The 19,598-nt window shown below is 47.8% G+C and overlaps 1 protein-coding gene across 1 annotated transcript in view; it reads left to right on the top strand.

Annotated features, from left to right (window-relative positions):
- The first annotated feature begins 7,699 nt into the window (after positions 1-7,699).
- LOC144949318 (myocyte-specific enhancer factor 2C-like) overlaps positions 7,700-19,598 on the top strand; it is a 102,566-nt gene continuing 90,667 nt past the window's right edge. The window contains exons 1-2 of the mRNA XM_078879275.1: positions 7,700-7,839; positions 12,168-12,302. The gene's annotated coding sequence lies outside the window, so the exon portion shown is untranslated. The remainder of the gene's footprint in view (positions 7,840-12,167; positions 12,303-19,598) is intronic.

The following is a 19,598-nucleotide window of genomic DNA, read 5'->3' as shown; positions in this document are numbered from 1 at the left end:
CGCACGAATCACTAAACATCGTCGGCGGACACCTCCAATATGATACCGGGACCTCGTGTGGACACGGGCCGAGTGAAACGGATGCCGTGGGTAGCAAACAGCAGCAAGGCCGCAGGGAACCGTGCCTCGCCCGGTCTCTGCATCCGCTAGTGTGAAACTAAACTATTGAAAACTATTTTATTTTTACCAGTTAATTTATTTTCAATAGATCAATAGCACCCCGGATGACTTCATAGGTAGGCCGTCACGAGCGACATCATGATTCACCGTTGGTTGCTTTTGGGGCAGATCATGTAGGAATGATGTCAATTGAGAGTTATTGACATTATAAGTAGCCAAACTAAACTATTTAAACTATTTGTTTTGACCAGGTAAGGGCCCACTGAGTTGTATGGCTCTTTTTTAAAAGCCACCTGGCTATCACAAAGGATAGCTTATTGAATTTTAAATCGTGAAATGTGGGGGATAATCTTGCCATACTTCGCCACGCTGGTCAATGCAAGGCACATCCCTGCAATGTCTGGATCAAACCACCGCAATCGTAAGGGACATCCGCTCTAGGGCGCTCTAAAGGGCCCCTCTTGAGAGTAACAGTATTTGGCCTACTCTTCCACGATGGCCAGACGTCTTGGAAGAGGTGGGAGGACTGGCACTTTACTCCACCAACACGCGAGAGCAGCCGTTCGACTCGGCTTCGCAGTTATTCCATCGCAGCACCGAGTGATGTAGCGATGGCCTGCGCATGAGAGGAGAGAGGGCTTTCATCCAGGAGTGGATTGACCACGGCATGATGACGACGACAGCGTATAGCGGCCGGCGTGCAGTTCGATTTGAAATAACAAATAAATACAATTGGAATATTCATCCGAGCATTCAAAATAATTGCGGTCGGAAAGTATTTCTAAAATGTAACAAATATATGAAAGGGAGTGGCGAATTTTTTTTTTGCACGGACATAAATCATGGGTGGTATACGTTGCACGCAGGAGCGGAGAGTTTCACAGCAGTGCCAGTAAATGCATGGGTACGTCTCGGACACGAATCAACATCTAATTTATCAAACATTTTCTTTCTACAAGGGTCCGAATGGTGGTGGTGGGGGTATAAAAAAAAACAGCCACTGTTGGCGTGGCCCATTGGCGAAGAGTGACACAAATAAATAACGTAATGTGTGTGTGCGCGCACGTAATAAACTATATAAAAACACTTTTTTCTTTTATTTTACCAGGTAAGGCCCACTGGGCTATATAGTAGCTCTTGTTCAGAAGCGACCTGGCCATAAATGATAGCTCAACGAAGTGGCTTATCATCGTGTGGACATTTATAGCAGCAGACACATACTCTGAACGCGTTGCGATGTTGATTCTAAATGTGGAGGGAAACAACCGGAGGACCCGGAGAAAAATCGACGCGACCACGCGGGAGAGAGACGCGCAAACTACAAATACACAGCAGGCGTCAGGGTCGGGCTCGAACCCGCGACCTCCTGTAGACCAGGAGAGGTAGTTAACATTTCGCCACCGTGGCACCCATACATGTGCCGTCTACACGTGCGTATACACATACTGTGTTGAGTACATATAGAGGGGCTAGGGGAGTTAGCGATCAGCAATTCAAGGCAAAGTAAGGCCCACGAGAAAGTCGGTGGCCAAGCATATTCACGGTCGCCTTTGTCACACTGCACTAGATATTAACATTTAAGGCTGAGTCGATCTAGAGGAGGCACAGAACCGCCACCGTTTAAGATGTCAAGCCACCGATGTTGGCTGAGAGCGGAGATTGAACCCGGATGGCCGGATTCGTAGCGCAGTGCGCGAGCCGCTGTGTATGTATGAACAAAGACAAAGATCCCCCGTATAGTCTTTACCAGACTGTTGGGGCAAGTGCTGTTAGCGATTAGAACCAATGGAAGCCGGCACGGCATACGAGAGGGTGGGGTGACCAGCATCACGCCCGGCCGCCTTTGTCTCCCTAGTGGTCTATGTTTACACACCGCACCAGGCACAGTAACTATTTTTTTCTTTGAGGCTGAGTCGACCGAGGAGAGGGCCAAGGACCGCTTCAGATAATCGTCGCTGATGCTGGTTGGTCGTGAGCGGGTTTCGTAGCGCAGTGCACTAACCGCTGCACCACCGCTCCGCCGTACACAGTATACAAAAATGCACCGATATACATGCACGCGTGCATTGGCACTTCCATAAAGACGCGTGTGCATATTGAAACAGGCGTGAATTCACACACAGGTGTACGTTATTCACACGTGTGTAAACACTCGTTTTGTGAAAATGACTTATGACTGTGACATTGGCTGGTTGCACACCGCGTGTTATCAAGGTTGTGCGCGCAAGTACTGTTACACAACACGTGTATGCGTCGTTCTGGCCTCCCCCTAGGTCGACTCAGCCTCAGAACGAGGACCTAGTGCTACTGGGGAGACAAAGGCGGCCGGGCACTGTGCTAGGCACCCCACTCTCTCGTGCGTCGTTCTGGCCTCCAGCGGTCTCTGTGTGGAACACTTAAAACCCGAGCGAAGCACAAAGGCGATTTAGTAATTTTCCACGAAACGAGTTAATTGGTAAAACTGAAGAAACCAACATAGTCGAACAAAAATCTACTTTAGGGCTACAGTTACATGAACATATTTTTTAGTTTTTTTTGGAATTCACCATTTCACCAAATTTCATCGTCATCGTCAGCCATGACCAATCCGCTGCTGGATGTCGGCCTCCGCCCCCCACCCCATCTTATATAATCTGCAACAGGAGATGATTTCATTTCTCCCTCTTGTCTTTGGCTGCCAATCCTTCATTAGTGTCGACCACCGGTCACTATCCCTTCTGGCTGTGACGTGTGTCCTCCCCAAGCCTCTCAACTCGCTGGCCACTGAGTTGTTTGTTTATGAAAATCAAACCGTTTGGGCTGACCCAAATGTTAGAATATAATCATTGGCGTCATTGTGGAGAATATAAATAACTCAAATAGTTCACCAGACAATGTCTTCTTCGTGTATTAGTCTATCCAGATAAAAAAAAAACATAAATAAAAGTATTTCTTCCACGACCCATCAGTCACAAACGGTAGTGCATACATCCAACAGTATCGATCCAAAACAAGACGAACTCAACTCTGGATCGGTTCAGACGGCGTGTCTCGATACGTAACAATAGCGTCTTTGAGACGTTGTCGAAACCGGCGAAAAAAAAGTTAGAAGTTACGGAATAAAAAAAAATACAGAACTAGCAGCGAAAAGTAGAAGGAAAAAAAAATAATGTAATATTGGCGGTGGTAAAATACACAGTGCTGGAGTTTCGCGAGGCCCTTGCCAAATATTACTCATCACGAGAGATGGCCCGCTGAGTCGAGCTGCCTCCGTGAAAAATACAATTATCACCTCCGTGGCAGCGGACATTGTGAGAATTCTGGCTGGGCTGCGAACAAAAACGATAAAGTTTCGATTCATTTGCAGGTTTCTCTCTCCTCTCTTCTAAATAAAGTGGAGTGCTTCCGTCAAAAGTTGGAGGGAGGCCTCGGGGCAAGTGAAGCGGGCATAGCAGCTGGTTCTTGCCCTCAATACAGCAACGCCGAACAACGCTACACATGCCAAGCAAACTTGTGCGGTGCGTTGCATTCATCATTGTCAGCAGCCATGATCGTTCCACTGCTGGATGAAGGCATCGCCCTCCCCGCGAGCCGTCGCCACTTGTCACAGTCCACCGATGTAACAATCCACCCCCGGGCACCTCCTCCCACCTTGGCTGCCACACTCCATGTTTAGTCTCGACCACCGGCCATCACGCCTTTGTTTCTGTCACGTGTCCTTTCAAAGCCCACTTACATTCCTAGCAGTAATGAAGTCGTCTTCACGTATGTGTGTGTGTGTATGTATGTAGAACTTTGTTTGCACCGTACGTAGCCAACCGTGCTAATCGGAGGTCCTAACTTGCGTTGCAGCCGTGCAATTCCGAGCATGTACGTCTCCATGCCTCGTTGGACACTTTTCTTTGTCAGTGCCCCGTGCTAACTAGCGTCTGCTTGAGACACGTTGCAATTAAATTTTTCATTATTTTACAAAAACACTCCTACCCGGCTCGTGGTCGCTCTATTCACCCATTTCAATCCCGGCCCCGCCTTGAACAACTGCCCTCTGATGCGTTTTCCAGTTGTGCACCTAGCCTGGCACAATCGCCCTTAATGGGACATTGATCCGCTTTCTCCGTCACGGGAAGCGTTGCCGAATCTAAAGACCCTCTTTCGGGAGGGCCCTGCCGTGGATTTTTCGTCGTTTGCTATTTTTAGCTTTTTTGCACGTGGGAGGAAATTGGAGCACCCAGAGAGAAAGAGAGAGAGACATGAGGCTCGCCTGCGAGACTAAGAGATACCTCGCAAACACCGCACGGGGATGGCAGAATCCCAAGCGGCCGATAACACAACATCAGAGCAGCGGACATCGGCGTAACTTATTGCAGTGCATGGCAGTTTTCGTGCGATCATCGAAAGTCTATGATTTAAAAACAAGATTGATCAGTGCGTATCCCATCACACCTCCCATTGCCCCCCGTCAACCCCGTGCCCCCCCCCCCGCCACACCACTCACGACGTCCCAACCCCCCAATCTCCCACTTGGAAATTCTGTTTTTTTTTCATCTTCCTCTTGGAGCGTGCAACCTGGTGTTGCAGTGCACGGCGTTCAGTAACGCGACGCTGAACCAAAATATTGGAACAAAAAGCAAAGAAGCGTGCAGGAGATGCATGCCTCGGTGGTATACACAGGGAGACGGAAAGAGGTGCACGTGGGTGAGACAACAGGCGCGGGTTCACGACATCCATCCAACTTAAAGCTTTCGTGACTGCAGGGATTCATCTTCTTGGTTCTTTCGGTAAAGTCACGTAGAATGGAAATAATAAAATTATAAAAATAAAATCATTCTTTTATTATGTTTTATTTTTATTATTTTATTACTTCCATTCTACGTGACTTTACCGAAAGAACCAAGAAGATGAATCCTTCCAACTGTTAAGAGAGTTTAAGTGTGCACAGGCGAGGCAGGGCGCGTCACGGATAGGAGGGGGCATTGTGCGGGCAACGGTCAAGACTAATGACTGAGTGGCAGCCCAAGGGATGGAACGCGCCCGGGAGAGTAAGTCGACACGAGGAGATGGAGTGATGAAACCAGCATGGATGCAGGTGCCGGGTTGAATATTTATATCGCGGGATCGTGAGAGGTGGCATTGACTTGGGGGGTGAGGCCTTCATCCAGCTGTAGATCGACCCTGGCTGCTGATGATTATTTTACCTGCAAGATGTTTTCCGAGATTTCTGTTTAAGTTTTAGCTTTGTTGTATTTTCACGTTTGTTGACTGCTTTACTTAAACCATTGGAACCTCATTTGCCAGAAGAAAAAATATGAGAATTGTTTTTTTTACCCTTTTATGTGGCAACAAAACTGACAACTTCAAGGACAGTGCATACATTATCAGAGTTATGTTTTTTGTTTGCATTACGACTGCAGGTATTGTGGTCTATGCAAACATGACTCCTTGTAAAAAAAAGGTGTAAGTTTTGTTGCCAGATAAAAGGGTAAAAAAACAATAATTATGCTTTACTTAACTTTGTGACTTCCCCCGTTCTCAATTAAGCGCAGTGTAAAACATTGCTTCGGTGACACGGACATTGGCAGAGAAATTGTAACAGATGCGACCTTAAATTTCGATTTAAGCTTTCGTGGCTGCAGTGATTCATCTTCTTGGTTCTTTCGGTAACGTTACGTAGAAGGGAAAAAATAAAATAATAAAAATAAAACATAATAAAATAATTCTCACGACGTTTCGGCCACAACGCAAGCAGCCGTCCTCAGGTGAAGAACAGGTCTGTCGGAAAGACGCTGTCTTATTTTATTATCTTTTATTATTTTATTATTTCCCTTCTACGTGACTTTACCGAAAGAACCAAAAAGAAAGATGCGACCTTCATATGATGGCGACCACTAATGATGTTGGTGACCCAGACACACTCTTACAACACGATACCCACATCTGTGCGTCTTGAGAATTCCCGCCTGGTTAAAATAATAAAAACCGCAAAACTCGAACATACTTTACCCGCTAGACGCATGGCACGCGCGGTTCAGAAGTTGACAAGTGGTTGGAACCTTTGGGCCAAACGTTGGGCCGACGTTCCCGTGTTTTACGAGGGATTAATCGCTGGCTGCGAGCACCTTGTCCGCACTGATCGGCTACTGGAGGGGTGGGAATATTCATCGTGTGACCCTTTGTCAACGTCACGGTGTTTCCAATTGTATCGCCGCGGCTCAGTCTCTTTCCGTCACTGCAGCAAGGGGGCCGATTTGCAACTCAGTCGACAGTCATAACATCGTTCTCTTGGTTATTGGACAATCTTCTTCTTTTTCGTCTTCCGTACGGCTGCCGGTGTCGATGCAGAGCAACAACTACGATTTGACATTCAGGTGGAAAAGACACGAGCAGCGGAAGTTTTATATCGCTGCGATGTCTCCTTCGTGTTCGTGGATGGGACATCTTGTACGGCCTCTTGTTCTGGATGACCACAGTCGCAAACTACTGGAGCGTTTTTAGGTTTTTTTCCCTCCCACTTGTGCATCGAGTATCTGCATCTGCCATGGATTGTGCGCATGCGATTAATGGTGGGCCATGCACATCGTGGACAATGACGCGCAATGGTTCCAGCACACTGGGGCATGTGATCCACAGGTCATCGGTTCAATTGGAACTTCCGACGCAGAAGTTGAAAATTGGCGAGTTTTTAAAGTCACTACAGTTATAAGATTTATTTTGATAATTGTTTTTTTACCCTTCTATCTGGCAACAAAACTGACACCTTTTTACAAGGAGTCATGCCAGATAGAAGGGTAAAAAAACAATTATCATATTTTTTACTGGCAAATGAGGTTCCCATGGTGTCACTACAGTTAGTCAACCGGTAGGTCACGTGTGGTGGATTAAAATGTAGGTTACTCAAACCTCTTCAAAGACGTCTTGGCCAGCATGGAAGGCCAAAAACTAAAAAAACATCGAGTGGAGGCGCTTCTGCCAGCAGTCGCTAGCAATTGCAGGGCTGCGCCTCACAATTATTTTGGGCAAAAATGAAACAGAGAGCAATACGCTCGTGTACAAAAACAACGTTAAAATAAATGTAGATCACAAGATTATTAATTGTATATATTTAGTTTTTGTTTAAATACCTCGGGCGACTTTGTGTGTGTGCGTGTCGCACACTGCGCCCGGTCCCGGGCCTCCCCTAGGTCGGCTCAACCTTAAATTTGTTTACCAACCTGCAACCAGACATCACCACTGGACGGAGGGAGGGGGAGGTGGAGGGGGGGGGGGAGAGAGAGACAAAGGCGGCCGGGCGTGATACTGACCACCAGTCCCATCTAAACAAATCCTCGCTCACAGCACTAGCCTCAAACATGCTGTGTAGCCTACACGAAAAATATTTGTCTCTTGCTATGCGTGGCTGTCGGAGGTATTTAAAAAAAAGAAGGTAGTCTTGGGCCCCCTGGGTAACGCAAGACCTATTCCACCCTCTTACCCTGACTCCTCCTATATCCCCTAGAGTGCCATGCCTCCTTGTCCCCTCCCACACTCTCAAATCTCCCTTCGAACCTCCCCATCTCCCTCCCTCCCACTGCTGCTGCTGCTCTCTCTCACTCTGTCGGTAAAAATAGCTAAGAGCTGTGGCTGTGGATTCTTCTCCTGTTTCGGGACTGGGCAAATGCTGAGTTGCGTGTCTTCCCCCACCACCCAGCCAGCCCCGTCACAATCATCAACAACAACAACAGCAGCAGCAGCATGATGATGATGGTACTTGTCAATGTCTGTGGCTGTCGATGTGTGTGTGTGTGTCCGTCCGAGTGTTGTTTGCTGTGTGCTGTGCTATGGCTGTTTGTGAGTGCGCGTTCACACATCGCTTCCTACTGCTGTGGTATGACGCACGCGTGTTACGAATGCTATTTCCTGCACTTAGAACAGCTGTGTAGTTGTAGTTGTGTGTGTGCGCGTGTGGTTTGTGGATATTTGGGTTGCTTGTTATCTGCCTGCAGTAGATATAGTAGTGTCTTTGGGTTAATGTATAGGACGTGTGTTAGACTGTCTGGCACCTTTGATGGATAATGCGTATTAGAGCGTCTTTCGCATGCAGTTGTGTGTTGTGCCAACACAATCCTTGTATTGATGTGCACATACATTTTACCCGCTGTAGTATATTGATGGGTATATGTGTGCTGAATGGTATAGTGTGTAATCATGCGAAGTGCACTCATGTGTGTGTGTATATATATGAGATATATGGTGTCAAACCATGCAGTTGTATGCATGTGCAATTCTACATAGTACATTGACACGCGTACATAAATCTTCACAATGCAGTTGCGTTTATATATATGCTAAATACATTGTATTGTTGCTGTGTGTGTTATCGTGACGGTGTATAGTTATATGGAAGTAAGAACATCACTCCCGTTCATGCCTTGCTACAATTTCATTTAGTGACACTATTTTCGCACGGTGTATCAGTCGGTTTACACTGCTTCGAACAATAGTTTGTGTAGTCTGCTTTAGCTAGAAAAAAAACACTCGTTCAGTATCTATGTAATGTATTATTAGTTAGTGTATACACATGACGAACTATATAGCCAGCTATTTATAACCACACTAAACACACCGCACCACGAGTGTACATTGGCAGTGTCGGGTCGCTCTCTACACTGACAGGGTCGATTCACTGCTGGATTATTTACGGCGTTGGAGAGCAAAGCATCACAATACCCGGGACTGTGTGTATACTCTGTTAGTTACTTGCTCCGTAAGTGTGAAATTAGTAGTATTCTGCTTTTTAAAACAATTGTTATGATTGTAAAATATACCTGTTGAGTTTGTGCGTCGATACACGTGCACGTATGCAATACAATAATCGACGTGATAGGGGATTTTGATTTAAAGCTTTCGTGATTGCAGGGATTCATAATCTTGGTTCTTTTGGTAAAGTCATGTAGAAGGGAAATAATAAAAAAAGACATGTTTATTGTTTGATATTTTTTCATTTTTTATTTCCCTTCTACGTGACTTTAACGAAAGAACCAAGAATGTGATAGGGAATATTTAGTTCCCAGCCCTGTTTGTCAATCAACCGCTGCTGTTTGGTTGACCATACTTCACCACTCTGGTCTAGTGCAGGTTTGGTGAGAGGTGTTGGTGGTGGTGGGGGGGGGCAGAGGCCCAAGACGGGGGTCAAATGTCACTCGCCATTGATGTTAGCCGCCGGTTTCAGAGCTGCGGCGCGCTAACCGCTGCGCCACCGCTCCTCGCAAATGTGTCATTGATATTCGCCCGTGCCTGTTTCTACTTCTGCTTATCGGTGGTACGTGGCAAGTTCACGGTGCAGTTTCTCGAGTCGAGCATTCATATAAACGCGTGTTACAGTTCTGCTGTTGAGAATCGCCATGATTTACGACCGCTGCTTAAGAAGTTGTATCTTGTTGTGTAAGTCGTTTTGTTATGAGCGGCATATTTGCCTTCATCATACTTGTGCCATACCTTATTGCAGACTCAATTCAGACCTTAGTGGTCACCCCCGTGCCCCTTATGAATATCAACGTTCATCCTACAAAGTCACATCACAAGGGAGAAACACACAAACAAAATAGACATTTCCATGTAAAGCTTTCGTGACTGCAGGGATTCATCTTCTTGGTTATTTCGGTAAAGTCACGTAGAAGGGAAATAATAAAATAATAAAAATAAAACATCATAAAATAATTCTCACGACGTTTCGGCCTCGACAGACCTGGTCTTCACCTGAGGACGGCTGCTTGCGTTGTGGCCGAAACGTCGTGAGAATTATTTTATTATGTTTTATTTTTATTATTTTATTACTTCCCTTCTACGTGACTTTACCGAAAGAACCAAGAAGAAAAATAGACACATTGTGTTGTTGACCGTATTGAAACGTCTGTACTCCGTACGGACCTGGAAACTCAATTTCCCTGCACAAGAACACGGGGTAAACCGTGTGGGTTGACAGGCATGCTTTAGTCTGTAGAGCCCATTCAAGTTACATTCACTGTATTCATCGCATTACAAGATTCACTTTGCTGCATTTTAAATCAAGAGTTGGGGGTGCGTCGTATAATACGTGTAGCCGCGTGCGTGGCTAGATTTTTGTAATTTTATCGACACCGGGGAACAAGTTTGTGGTTTTAATTACCCGACGCGTCTTATAATCCGGACGTTACGGTTGTTGCGTTTGACTGCATCCGATGCCATGGACGTGTTCAACTTTGCCGCACAGCATTGCTACATCACCCGCTATTGCGTTTAGTTGCGCGGATATGTATCAATGTTTTTTTGTCTGTAATCCACGTCTGTTATTACCGTTGTATTATTATTATTGTATTACTCATCAAGCCATGGTAAGTCCACTGCTGAATGAAGCTTTCCATTATGTTATCATTATCACAATGACCCCAAGGCAATAATCATACAGCTAATTAAAAATTGGTTTAGATCCGTGTAGGTACGGTGATTGGTAAATATATCTATCTCCATCAGCTGGGTCCTCCCGTAAATCACGAGTCTCCACCCCCACCACTCTGAATCCGCCCCCTTTGAAAACAGAAGCAGCGTCGAGGCCCTGCTGTGGCACCTTCCTATCCTCACCTCTCCTGACCCCTCTCTGCTGCCGTTTCTCCGCTCCTTTGTCGGTCATTTTCCTCCCGATTTCCCATTCTTCTCTCTTCCGTATTGCCGTTCCTTTGTCTTTACATCCTTGACTCTCCTCCCCTTCCTGTGGTGTAGCCACGGGTACCACAGTTGGCCGCAGCGGTGGCGAGAGATGTAAACGACCTCGCCTGGTGTGCGGGAGGTCGTGGGTTTGATACCGACCCCGATGCCTGTATATTTGGAGTCTGCATGTTCTCTCCCCCTGGTCACGTGGGTTTTTTTCCGGATCCTCCGGGTTTTCGCGAAACATTTAGAAGCAACGTGCGTTCAGAGCATTTTGCTGCAGTACATTTCCACGCGATACGCCGCTTCGTTGAGCTATCATTTGTGGCCAGGTCGCTTCTGAAAAAGAGCTACATAGCTTAGTAGGCCTTACCTGATAAAATAAAAATATTTTAAATAGTTTAGCTTTGCTACTTAGAGCTATATAATGTCAATAACTCCAAATGACATCATACCTACATGATCTGTCGCAAACGCAACCAACGGTGAATTATGATGTCGGCCGTGACGGCCTATGTATGAAATCAATCGGAGTGCTATTGATCGATTGGAATTAAATTGCCGTTCCGCTTATAGATCGAGATGCGAGAGTGGCAGGGCGAGGTTGAACATCAACAACAGCAGACCTGCGACACCATATCTCCTTCCCTTTCTCACGATGCACCGTGAATTGCTCGAGAGAAAGTGTGAGTGTGACCCTGCCCTAACCCAGCGAGGAGGCAGAACACTGAATGTGATTGCTCGATAGCCAGACAGCCTTTCATTGAGGGATGGCAGAGTCACAAAACAGCGACAAACTCTGGAATCATAATCGTCATTGTAATTTTACAAATATCGAGTTAATCAAAGACGCCGCCCTCCACAATATTGCTCGCCACACTTTAGATCACAGTATAAGACGCTCCAGAAAGTAAGACCCACACCATCATAAATCTGGTCTCATGCTCTCTCTCTCACACACACACACTCTCTGGGTTATATTCAAGACGCACTCCCAACTTTTGCTGTAAACTAGAAGGGGGGAAAAAAAGTACATCTTATAACCTGAAGAATGCGGTTCATGTTATCATCGTTATCATGCTAATAGCGCTGAACGATGTATTGAAATATCCATGTCAATCGTTGTGCCTGTAATTTGAGAACCAAAGGCAGAACGAGGAACAACCCCTGAGTACTGGAGGATAAGTTATCATTGAGGACCACGAAACTGTCGTAATATTAACCGACCGGGTGGCTGATCAGCAGAGTTCAACTCCTGGTTTTGGGGGAGGCGGGTGGGGGAGGTGGATTCAGCCCATCATCACTGCGGGGTCGATAAAAACGAGTAACACTTTGTGAAATATCCAACACTGGCTCGCGGCTCTTCATTAAAGCAGGCGGTCACATGTACGTGTTTTCTTTGTGCCCAGGCTGGCACAGAGTCTGAGAAGAGGTCTCCGATTGGTGGACGGCGCATGGACTGACGGACCGACCCACTGCTCATCTCAATGCGGCTGGATTCGCGCTGAAGTTCATTTCGAAGCGATTCGAGAGGAACCGTCGAGGTGAGTTCCGACCGACAGCTCGCGGTGTCTTCACGTTCAACGTCTTTTTCTGACACCACCGTCGTCGTCAGCCGTGATCGATCCACTGCTGGATGAAGGCCTCCGCCCCTCCCCACCCCCCCTCCCCCCACAAGCAGTGGCTGTGAAGTATCTGACACGGACGGAATGCTCGGCCTCTGCTGCTACTGATGAGGGATGCTGTGATCCAGCAGTGGATTGACCGGGGCTGGGCGTTAGTCGTACGGGATCGCAGCGTTGGCCAGCGTCGTACGTGCCGGCTAACTATCACCGTGGCCGTGTGTCAAGTGTCGCTCGAGCGTGGGTGGAAATTCCACGTTACTCTGGAATGTGCCTGATCTCCATTAGATCTCAAAAGCTAAGCAGATTTTGAGCCTGGATGTTGCTTGGATGGGCGACCACATTGAGGCCTTCATCGAGCAGTGGATAAGCAATGACCGATGATGATTATTACCATTGCTATTCGTACGTGGAGCACTCGCTAATTCGTATTGTACATTGCGTAATGTACAACATTACGCAATGTGCAATTAAAGACGCATTTCATTTAACAAATCGAAACTAGAGGCAAAGGCGCAGGAAGCAAGCAACTGCTCGCTCATGCCACTGCTGGCGTAAAGGGTCCCCCCTCCCCGCTATAGGGGCCCCTATAGAGACGTTGTTGGAAGGGGTGAGAGTACACACACTTGACCCCCACCACGTGTGACCTGCCGGTCCACTCGCACTGTGTTGTGCTGATTTATACTGCTGGGGGGGGGGCGGGGGGGGAAGACGGCGATTCATGGAACTCGCGCCGTCGTTTCAAACGCCGCAGCGGCAGACAGGGTCGGACCCGGCGACCTCTGGATTTGCAAGTTCCAGCGGCGCTCGCCGTTGTTACACCATCGTGGCAGCGTCCCCGATTTCGATCGAAGTTGAACGCCGGAATCGTGAGCCGTGCCCTTAGGGTGCACGGCGAATCGGGGGGGGGGGGGGGGGCCCACGCTCCAATGTCACGGTATCACATGTGATGCTCTCCGGTTTAATTCGAAGGCGTTTGGGGGAGAGCGGTGGGGAGGCACGGTGGGGTTGGCTCCAGGTCACAGATCTTCCGTTATGGACGGCTCTGACTGGAATATACAGATGCGGCAGTTAGGCAGCCTTCTGCCAAAAAAAAAAAACTACCAAACTACCGTACATGGATTACGGCTTCAATTTCCTTTCTGTGATGGTGTGAAATATTTCTATATACGTGTGTCCGTGTGTGTGATTACGCGTTTGCTTTACAAGTGCAGAGATCCGTTTGTGCGTGGTTCTTCCTACAGCTTCACGTGATGCCACACAATGCGGTGCACAGACAGTACACGCACGAAACGCGTGCGCGTGTGTGTAGGGGAGCGGTGGGTGTAGCGGTTAGCGCGCTGCGCTACGAACCTGGTGACCCGGGTTCGATTCCCGCTCACGGCTAACACCAGTGACGATTATCTGAACCGGTCCTGGGCCTCCCCTAGGTCGACTCAGCCTTAAATGAGTACCTGGTGCGGTGTGTAAACATCGCCACTGGGGAGACAAAGGCGGTCGGGCGTGGTGCTGGCCACCCACCCCCTCGTGTACCGTTCCGGCCTTCATAGGTGCTCGCTAACAGCACTTGCCCCTACAGTCTGATGAGGCTATACGGGGGATCTTTGTATCTTTGTACACAGAATCCCGCGTGTCACTCGCGTCGTCATCTTGCGAGAAGCGTTAACTCGTCATAAACAGCATCTGCTCGACTACGCCCGTCTGCAGACTGACCCATATACAGATTCTCCACGACAATAATGGAGAGGGATTGAAGAGAGAAAGAAAAAAACGTGGCTTTGTTTCGAAGCCTCTGCCCAGCAAAACGTTTGACCGGCTTTTTGGCGGAACATTTGGCGCAACGTTAGAATGTCTACTGGGTACGTCTCGCACCGATAAAACGACGATAGTTCACGGCCCCCTTGATTTGAAGCTTTCGTGACTGCAAGGATTCATACTCTTTGGTTTCTTTTCGGTAAAGTCACGTAGGTAAAAAAATAAAATAAAATACATGAAAACAACTAAATTAAATCACGACGTTTCGGGCGCAACACAGGCATCCCTCTTCAGGTGGGGAACAACGTAGCGAAAGCACAACCGCTTAAGTGTGTCTCAGAAATGCTTTCAGGACGTTGACTCCCAGTCCACAGTCCGCCCACACACTCACCATGGCCCCCCTCCCCTCCCTCCATCCCCCGCGACTATATAATTCCTCGTCACAGCCATCTCTTAGACACACTTGAGCAGTTGTGCTTTCACTACGTTGTCCGCACCTGAAGAAGAACGCTTGTGTTGCGCTCGAAATGTCGTGATTTAATTTAGTTGTTTTCATTTACTTGATTAGATTTTTTTACCTACGTGACTTTACCGAAAAAAAGCCCCCTTTGGAACCTCATTTGCCAGTAAAAATATGATAATTGTTTTTTTACCCTTCTATCTGGCAACAAAACTGACACCTTTTTACAAGGAGTCATGTTTGCATAGACCACAATACCTGCAGTCATAATGCAAACAAAAAACATAACTCTGAAAATGTGCACTGTGCTTTAAGTTGATTGGTCCACACCCGAGACCAATCAACTTAAAGGACAGTGCACATTTTCAGAGTTATGTTTTTTGTTGGGCCGATGCTGGATGAAGGCCACCCCGTTGCTTTGTGGGTTATGGAGGTCGTTTTACCATACTTCACCACGCCGGTCACTGCGTGTTGGTGAAGGTGAGGGGCGAGAGGCCCAGGACTGCTTTAGATTTCTCTCGCCACTGATGTTAGTCGTGGCAGGCCATCGGACATCCGGAAAGCAAACCTGGTTCACAATTATAATTTACATGAGACGCTCTGTCACTAAAAACTGGGTAAATTTATATATATTTACATTATTAAATGTAATACAGTTATAGTATATAATTCAGTCGTACATTTCTTAGATGCAAATGTTTAAATGGTTAATTAATTTTCGTGTCTCGCAGTCTTTGCATCGAGCAATTAAATAATTCTCTTTTTTAATCGACACTGTACAACTTTCCGTTTGGAATTGAATAATAGTACACCTTTTTTCTTAAATTAACGAGTCCTTACAATCATTCATTTATCTCCCGAGGCATCCTAATAATAAGGCTCGCCAGTTAATTACCCAGGACATGCTTTTGCCGAGTCTCAAGCTGCGTGTGTTCGGGAATGTGCTGCTCCAAGTTCAAGTTCATGTATTAGGTATAGCCCTGTGAGCCATTCGGCTCTTGAATCGGGTGCAACCGCAACAAACAAAAAACAAAAACATGAACAAAAAACATCTTAACGTGAATATGTAACTAAGTTCAAACAGAAAATCCAAGAAAAGACAGCAAAATTTTGCAGAAAAAAAACCGTACACCAACGTTGTGTGCAAAAATCCCAGTGGGATGCAAGTCAAACAACAACAACAACCACAAGACGTCATGGATCCCATCATTTGGTTGTAGTTGGTAAATCGTTCGCGAGAGGAGTTCCGAATTGGTGTTTGGAGGAGGAGGAGGCTGTAAAACCTTGAGACAACCCAGCGCCAAGCAGACAGACGCTGTCTACGAGGGGGTGACACTGAAGCGCACTTACATCTCCCGGTTACACTCGGATAACTGGACAGGGTTTAACATCGGCCAATGCGTCTTCGTTTCTTTCTCGGAGGTATTTCATTGGCAATATTTATCGTTGAACTTAATAACGATGGCGACACGCAACGTTTGGTCCATATTGGGACCGTCCTCACGAGAGCTTCCATTCCTGCCGTGCAAGGCAGAGGGACGGACAGAGACGGTTCAACACGTATGCTTTGGCGACGAAATATTGTCCATAATAGAGGTGTTATTTTGGGTGAGACGGCGTGAGCGTACCATCTGATGCATTCGAGCTCTCGACCTTTAGGTTGTGAAAGCGTTTAAATGAAAGAAAAAATCGTCGGCTCATTTGCGTTGCTCCCTGGTTCCGTTCAAACCGCTGGCCGGGACGCACGCACACACGCACACACATGTGGGCACGCGATAACGTGTACGTGTCGGTGCTCTGTGAACCCAGTGGAAACATTTCGTTGATGTTGTTGTTGTTGGGGTTTTGTTGTTGTTGTTGTGTTGTTAAGGAGCCTCTTTTCTTCCCCAGCCGTGCACACGCGGTGGCTTTTGGCAGCGAGTCGGCTGAACTCCCCCCCCCCCACTATCCACCACCCCCCCAACACAAAACAGCAACGCGGTTTACATTTTAGAACATTTTTTATTTTTATTGTAACGCGACGTAGTTTGATGGGCTCGTACGATTAGAGAGGGTGGCGCACGGTAGAATCTTGTTTTGCCGCTTTGTGGAAAAACGCAGCGGCAGCTCCGGTGGTGGGTCCAGATGGATGGACTGGCCCCTGCCATGAGAATGTGTAATGTACGTCACGAGGGTCGCTTATGATAATGATGAGCACCGCCCCACTGAAAAGTCGCTTTGACTTTTGTTTTTACATTGCAGGACAACATAATACAAATAAAACATAATAAAATAATTATCACGACGTTTCGGCCACAACGCAAGCAGCCGTCCTCAGGTGAAGAATTCTCCACCTGAGGACGGCTGCTTGCGTTGTGGCCTGAAACGTCGTGAGAATTCTTTTATTATGTTTTATTTGTATTATTTTATTACTTCCCTTCTACGTGACATTACTGAAAGAACCAAGAAGATGAATCCCTGCAGTCACGAAAGCTTTCAATAGAAAATTGCAGGACAACTCAATGTGGGGAGGCCTTCAGCCAGCAGCGGAGTGATCGTGGCGACTGATAATGTTGCGTGTAACTCCGTGGTGAGCGGGTTGATTACGAAATTTTGCCAGGGCCCTATACAGCGCGGACATAATAATAGTGTCAATCCACTGCTGGATAAAGGCCTCCCGTCACCATGCCAGTCATGGGGGGGTGGGGGGTTGTTTGACCATACTTCGCCATGCTGGTTCAGTGAAGGAAGGGGCGTGCTCAGAAACCCACGAATCGCAGTGCGGCGGCTGCGGCGGCGACTGATACAACCACCGCGTTAACGTAAAGGACTCTGCGCTGTCCACTTCAGAGGGGCTGTGTCGTAGGGGATCATATCAGGTGACGAGCGCACGTGCACACGCATGCACGCGTGTGCTAGAAACACGACAGCTGCACTACCTGGCGACTTCCTAGGTGTTCAGGTTCGCGATCGCGTTTCGGGCGATTGCGTCAGACGACACGTGACAGTGTTCAAACCCAAACTTCTCTCCGGTGCATCGCGATCATCGGCATCATCAGCAGTCATGATCTATCCGCTGCCAGATGAAGCCCCCCCCCCCCAACCACCCATCAAGCCGTCGTCATTCTCTCGCGACCTCGCAGCACGACAATCCGTGCGGCTCCTCTCCTACCGGACATCTTTGAAAAAGAGCTTCATAGCTCATCGGATTCCTCCAGTCTAGATTCTGACGATTCTGATTCTGCACGGGCAGATCCCGTCGCTCCGTCTACGCTTGTGGACGCCCTCCCTGGCGTGTGTTTCCCTCCTTTGGCTGCCACTCTGTGATTATCCTCGACCACCGTACACCCTCACCCTGCCTGCGATGATGTGACCCCTTCCCCGCTGCCCCCAAGACCACTTTACTTTTCTTGACGACGACCGTTGTCATCTCGCCCTCTCGGGTATGTCCTCGAATCCCACGCGTTCCTCACTCTCCCCCGGGCCAGCGGAATCCTGCCGTGATGCACGCGCGTCCCCCGTGTCTCACCCACACGCACGCACACACGCACACCACAGCGCACACCTAGGAGACGGCCTCACTCGCCACTCCAGCCGGCGTCATGCTGTGATCTTGCTCGGCTTACTTCTTCTATCCAGCAATTAGTGTTGCTGTTAATTGCAGTGCTGCGTTCCAAATCATTGCCAGTGTCTGAGCACTAAAGAGTAATAGCAATCGTGATCCGGGTATAATTATTAATGAATATTAATGATGATAGTAATTCTATTTTATGGCCCCATTTCAGTCTATCAGTCACGGGAGTTGTTTGACCATACTGCACCACGCTGGTCAGTGCAGGTTGTTAGCGAGAGGGGGACACTCATGACCTGCTCAGATATCTCTCGTCGCTGATGTTAGTCGCCGTGGCTGCCAATAAAACTCAGGCCCTTGGTCCGTAGTCCAGTGTGCTAACCAATGCACCACCGCTCCACTCTCAGTCATAGAGTCCCTCTTCATTTATATGCATGCTGAACTTCTTTCGCACCATACTCAACTCAACACAAAAAAGCAGTTGTAAAGAAATGAGTTTTCAGTCTAGATGTAGAAGTGCTTAGCTCCAGTGGCTTCCTAATATCGGAATGGAAGAGCGTTCCAGACGGCCCGCAGAAGCGCTCCTGAAAGCGTGTGATGCTCTTTAACCAGGAAAGACTCATTAAGATTCAAGGTTACCCATAGTCGAGGTTTTTTTTTGGAGTTAATTCGGGTAAACATAAATGTGTCGCTAAACCCGGATAATATTGGTCGCGGAAACCTACGTCGTGTTAAACAGATTCGAGATTGTCTTTCGAAAGGGTCCTGCTTCATTGGGATGTTTAGCCAAGACTCAAATTGTAACTGTAATTGTCCCCCCCCCCCCCTCTGCCGTGCACGTGTTGATTTTCCTCGGGAACTCAGGTTATCTCTCCTTGGGAGAACGGAGAAAACACTCTTCTCTTCTGAGAGAGCGCCTGTAGCACCCGGAGCAACCGCACACGTGTGGTGGGAGGGCACAGCTAACGTTACAATTTAAGTTCCTGAATCAATGGGGATGGAGCCGCTGTGCAGTGGTTAGCGCGCCGTGCTCTGAACTGGGCGATCTGAGTTCGAGCGATTTATGAGCTGGTTCTGGGCCAACCCCTGCCCCCCCCACCCCACCACATTCACGAACCAGCAGTGACCAGCGTGGTGAACTGTGGTTTAAAACAAAAAAACCCAGCCTAAACCATCATGGCCTTCACCCGCCGCGAACCTAAATCCACGCCTACAATCAGCACGGTTGGCTACGTGCGGTGCGAAAGAAGTTCAACATACATAGCACATAGATAAATCCATCCGCATCGTTTGACTCTCAGAGCTCCGTAGAGAAGTTGCAAAACTCCGCGTGGCTCAGCATAAACACGCCGTCGAGCTGCGGCAGAGAACGGCGCTCACGGTGCGTCTCTCTCCTCTGCCTGGCTCGTGGCAGAATCCCCGACATTTCTAAAGAACCAAAAGGGTCACGACC

The sequence above is a fragment of the Lampetra fluviatilis genome, chromosome 53, assembly GCF_964198595.1.
Source record: "Lampetra fluviatilis chromosome 53, kcLamFluv1.1, whole genome shotgun sequence".
Classification (NCBI taxonomy): Eukaryota; Metazoa; Chordata; class Hyperoartia; order Petromyzontiformes; family Petromyzontidae; genus Lampetra; species Lampetra fluviatilis.
The sequence above is the reverse complement of the archived record's forward strand: the minus strand, read 5'-3'. Positions and strand labels throughout refer to the sequence as shown.